Here is a 6,000-nt window from a genome sequence, read left to right on the forward strand (position 1 = left end):
TTTGGAGGCATAGGACCATCCCAGAGGCCATGGGATGGCTTGCAGGAAGGTTTGTTTTTCTATTGAACTGATGTATCTTGAGAACAAAAACCTGGTGTTGATATGGACATGTCTGCCTAATATTGATAGACTTCACCAGGTTATACACTTATGAGATAACATCACAGTCTTCACCTCCAAATACCCTATGCGAGAACATAGGCAGGGAACAATTATTTGGCCACTTTGAAAACATATTCTCTACACCAGCATGGAAAATTCACCATCTGAGCATCCCAAACAACTGAGAGCTAGGAAGGCTCAGAGTTGACTCCAAGTCAGAAGATGTGCCATTGCACTGCCCTACTCCACAGTTCAGCCCTAGCTCAGCACAAAATAATGCGTTCAGTTTCCAGAGTTACACGACCCTTCATTACATGTAAATAATGACCTTAAAGGAAGGAAGACTCTTACTTTGCTCCTCACTTGCACTGCAGTGAAAGAACTGTTACAATTGATCCCCAAAACACAGAATGGTTTTTTTTTTCCATTGATTAAATGAAATATTGAAACTAGGCAGGAAATCCCCCAAAGTTTAGCACACAGGGTAAAAACTGTGTTCCAGGGATTTCCAGCACTTACATTAGGCTGTAGGTAAGTGGGCTCAAAGTTAGTATGAGTGACAGATCCAGAACACAAGACAGGTTTAAAGTTATCCACAAATAAACACATCTACATGGGCAAGCCCAGCCAATGAAGGCTATAAAAGGCTGCAGGCTATAAAACTGTTCAGTGGAAGGTTGTATACTCCTAGACTACCACTGACATCTCAATTTTGTCCTTCAATTTAGCATGCCTGAAGCCTGTCAGGCCAGCAGTGAAAAAGTGTAGAAGATGGACCTTAAAGAATTTCAGCCTTCCCTACAAAATTATTTTTCTCTCTGGTTTTGCCAGGTTTAGACAGCTAGAGAAAGGGATCAAAACTTGGGGCAAACATAGTTCTGAATAAATAGAAGACAGTCTGAAACTTCTGGGGAGTTACTGGAAAAGAAATAACAGCTTGCCAACATCTTTCCATCAAATTTCAAAAATGATGGATAAAATGTCATCCAGTCCCCAGCCCTGGGATACAATCTCTTTGAAATCTGTGGGCAATATCACAAATATGAGATTGGGTATGCTTAGCATGTAGCGTTGCACACAAGTTCTGTGAGCAGACACAAACATGGAAGTTCACACAAGAATTAAATAAACAGAAAACACAGTAGCTGGGAAGATTCCAAACACCATGTGTTATTTACTTAATCACCCTGCAAACACATTTCAGATTATTCTGTTTTTATTAGGTTCATGTTAAAATGCAAATCACATACTGTAGTTTTAATGACACAATAAAATAGAAAATAATTTTTGGCATAAAGATCTACTGAATAGATTTCTCCCCCACTAAATTGGCTTGTCCGATACATCCTCTGCTCAGTTTTCGTTCCTTCTCTACATAGCAGCTCTTTTGGTAGGACGCCAAAGCCTGTCAATTAACAGTAAGCCTATCCCTTATGAACAGAAGCAGGGACTGTGATCATGTTCAACTAAGATCAAGGATTAGTAAATCAGCATGGCACCAGATTGCAGGCACTATTTAAACCCCACAAGCCTACAAGCCACTGCAACAATATTATATTCCATCTGGATGTGGAGAACAAAATCTCATAGTTACAGAGGAACTTACTTTTTACCTTTCCTGTGCAGGCAATTACAAGTCAACTTAAAATGAGCCCTGATTTAATCATGTTGTCTCTCTCAAATGCCAGTTAGGAAATAACCCCATGCTGCCTCTGCTGGTATCTTATCAAGGACTTTCCATCAAATTACACATATTTTATTACACCTACTATAAATTATAGAAGACTGCATTTTTTACAAGCAAACCAAATATTGCACCAAAGCTGGCACAAAGGTTTCTTTTTAGAGCTTGAAGAAGTGTAATGCTATCTCACCCCTTGCCTGGCACATGGGGTTGTTTCTGCCGCTTGCTGCAGAATCAGTCACACTGCACATGGTGAAATGTTTCATTTACTTGATAAACAGAATTTGAGTTCAGGGCTTTGCCAGAAAATGACCACCCAGTACAGTGTGCATCCCATGTTCCCTATAATCATTCTTTCCCTCAGGGATTTTTTAATTTATTTTTTCCTCCTTAAGAAAGGCATAGGTTTCTTTTATCCCAGATCAGGTGACAAGAGAAGGAACTGAGATATTTGCTGCCAGGTAAAATACAAAGTCATGGAGGTCCAGGGGGATCTCATTCCACAAACCTACTGCCAAGTTGAAAACAAATGATATTATCAGAAAATGATCACAGAAAGCAAGCTTTGCTCAAAGAAAAACAGTCTTTATTAACCTCTCTTTGAAATCACCTGAAAGCAAAGTCAAAGAACAAAGAGGGAAGGTGACCTGCCTCACTACTGCTGCTCCCACCAACCATCCTCAGCTGGAGCAATGCCTTGTGCAGTGCCACACTGCCGGTGTCAAAACAGTGATAGCTCTGCAGCCAGAGAGGACACTTGGGCCTTTAGGCAGAGGTTTTGAATTAACACTGCCTCCCTTGTTGAGAAATAATTTCCTATATCTGAAAATCAAAACAGAAGAAAGGTGATGCTATTGTTTTCAGCCTTGGTGCTTTTGACTTCTTTTTTCTATGACAATCATCATGTAAGGAGAGTGTGGAGCCACCAGCTGAGAGGTCCTAATCTAGTGCCCAAGGCGTGTCTTGTGAATCGAACTACATTTGTTTTATAGCAGGCACATGGGCTATTTCTACACACTGGGACCCCAGAATATGTCAGTTCTTGGTGTTGATGGCTTCTGCAGTCACTTTGCTGTACCATACTGGGATGAAAGCTTGGAAGCAGCCAGCCTCTCTCCTCCCTCCCTCCTCCCTTCCTCCTCCCTGTCTAGTTTCCTGGTGAAAGGCAGACATGCATCCAGGAGTGCCCCATGGTGCTGCCCAAACAGATGTCATTTGGCATCAGCAGAGGACCACAATATAAGGAGTGTGTGTCCAGGCATACCGTGTATATTTGCACTTTCGTTTGGGATTCATCTGTCCTAACCTAATAGATCTGATAGTTACACGTCTGTATCTAAGCTAGCCACAACTGGTTGCTTGTGTAATCAGAAAAGAGGAAGAAGCATTTTGAAGGTGTGATTCATGCCATCTTAAAGCAGATACCAAAAGTATGGTCAAATTCTCTTTGAATTAATATAAAGGCAGTCAGGGAGATGACATTTATTCTGTGGATATCTAAAGACAGCAGATACGCATTTCAGTCTTTGCAACTCAGCGGCACAGCCCCCTTTGCTGAACACCTGGAGTTTACAGAGATGAAAGTGATTTACAGTCATTGTCCTGTTAAGGACAACAATTAATTTGAGACTTCAAATAATATAAACTTAATGTCAATTCTTTAGTTCCACATTGCACACAGACACTGAAACAAAGGATGAAGCCTGCAGATTTCTGCAATTCATTGCAAGACGTAGTAAGCAGACACAGCTGGTTTTGACCTCTTTAACAAGTATCCCACCAAAACCAATTAGCAAATCAGGTTTCCTACGCCGTCAGACTGCTCAATTCAGAAATCCCTCTTGCTCAGGACTTCCCTGTGGGCAGCATGGCTATCAGCATGGATATTAAGCATCAGTCATCTTTTTGCACATCTGCTGTGCTGTGTAAGGGAATTTATTTTCTTTAAATGCTTACGAGAGGCAAGGGCTGTAAACCTCTCAATTTCCTTATTAAAAGCATTTTAAATTATGTTGCCAGCCATCCTCCATGGAAGAGCCATTGAAATCCCTATGCATAGCAGTGCTTCTTCTAGTGACAAGTCCAAAAAGAGACTTTCTTCTATTTCCAATGATGCAGGCACAAGCTCCTTATTTATAAATACAACTTCCTGTGTAAATTTAAGTCCAAGTAGCCTAGGAGCAGCTAGCACATTCTTCAGTACTTTGATGAAAATGTCACATAAATCATGGTGCAAGTACTGAGTTTTGTTTAAGAGAATTGTGTCCCATGTCTGTCATGACAGAGGGATTATTTTAGGAGAAGAGCTTTCATAAAAATCAGGACCTTTAATTTAATCAATACCTGAAGTTCACTAAAGACAAAAAAGTTGCTATGCAAATGAGTTCTTTCTAGTGATACTGTCAGGTTTGTCCCTTTAAATTGTACTTGCAAGAAAAAGTAGGTTGTCTCACTTGATGTTTAAGCTACATAATTGCTCAGATGGACATTTATTGGCTTGCCTAGTGTCTGATGGTCTCTGAACAGCTAAGTAAGAGAAAGGAAATTAACAGGCTGCAGAAGTTCTGATTGTGAAACAATTGCTCTTTGGAAGTGTTACCATGCCAAGTGAAAATACAAGAACTGAATGTAATTTGGCATTGCTAGAACTTGTTAGTGCTTTTTCTTCTCTTAGCAGTATCCTCATGTGACAGGATTTGGTTATGAGGAAACTCCTAGAGCAATGCTCTATCAGGTCCTTAAGGACTTTCAAAGCCTGTCTAAAAAGAGGGAGGAGAGATGGCAAAGGGAATGGAGATCTACAGGAAAAATACAATGAAGCCTGGTGTAGCTTTCCCAGTTCCCTTTAAAGCCAAGATGTAAATGCCAAAAGCTCCTCTGTGTCCTTGAATTCTCAAACTATGAAGTAAATGTACACAACCCTTTTTTCTACCCCAACTGTGCAGAAAAACCTTTCTATTGCTGAATTCTATTTATGTGTCTCAGTAGAAGACACAAAACAAGTTTAAAAAAATATCAATTGCCGATGGTATTTTCAGCAGAAAATTATAATTTTATTTGTTAACTAGAGGCTGAAATAATAAATAATCACTAATGCTATCAGCTGAGGGGTAACATTTGTGTCAAACACCAAAAGCTACTAACAAGCAGTACTACAGTTTCATAACAGGGGCTTTTATTCAAACAAAAAATCCCCACAGGTTTTAGGATTTTTTTTTCCTGCCGATCTTCTGCTGAGCTTATCAAGCTGAGCAGTCATGGAATCAATCTCACTGAGGAGCCGCAATTTCTCCCCAATTCATGAAGCTTAAAATCACAGCTTTGGCAGCAGCCCTCCCACCCACCCACAGCTTTCATGGATCCAGATATAATGTAATTTTATTTTTATCCTGTATGGTTTTACATGGAAACTCAGAAATGCATTTGCACCATCACATAGTGTCTATGAAAGCAGCAGGAAAGCAAATTCTGCATTTGCAAGTTCAGAGAGATCTTTCAAATACTCCAGTCACCAATGCCTTTTGGGGGGCAGGAGGAAGAAAGAAAGCACCTTTTTCTTTGCAGGTAGATGACAAAATGATTGGATCTACCTTCTACTCCGGTGTCGATTCCCTTATCTTGATGGACTATTTATACAGTTGTAAAACCACAGGACTGCTGAAATACTGGCTAAACCCCTGTCCTCTATGCCCAAGGGAGCTCAAGCATCCCAATTCCTTTTTAACAGATGTCAGTCTAACATGTTTTTAATACCTCCAGTAATAATGAAGTCTCCCAGTGTTATTCCAGTGTTTCTGCTTCCAGAGTTGGCAGGTTTTTTCTGTGTCTGACCTGATTTGTATTTGATGCAGTGTAAGTCTGTAGTTTCTCTCCCATTCAGCTTAGACAAGAACAGTTTCGTCCATCCCTGCTGCAGCCTTTCATGTACTTAAAAACTCACCATGTCACACCTCAATATTCACTCAGCTAGAGCAAGCAGTCTGGACATGCTGTTTTCTGGAGCTCTGATCATTTTCACTCTTCCCCTCCAATTACTCTTCCTAGAATGTGCCACCCCAAACTGGACACAGCATTTCATACCAGGCCTTGCTAACACAGAGCAGAGGAGAACTGGACACGATGTGTGCTGTATTGCTATTTATATTCCCAGCCTTTTCAGATTATCTCCTATTTGCCAGGAACTTTTGAATTCTATTCCTGGACCAGCATGCCGG

This window comes from Poecile atricapillus, chromosome 1, assembly GCF_030490865.1.
Source record: "Poecile atricapillus isolate bPoeAtr1 chromosome 1, bPoeAtr1.hap1, whole genome shotgun sequence".
NCBI classification, from domain to species: domain Eukaryota; kingdom Metazoa; phylum Chordata; class Aves; order Passeriformes; family Paridae; genus Poecile; species Poecile atricapillus.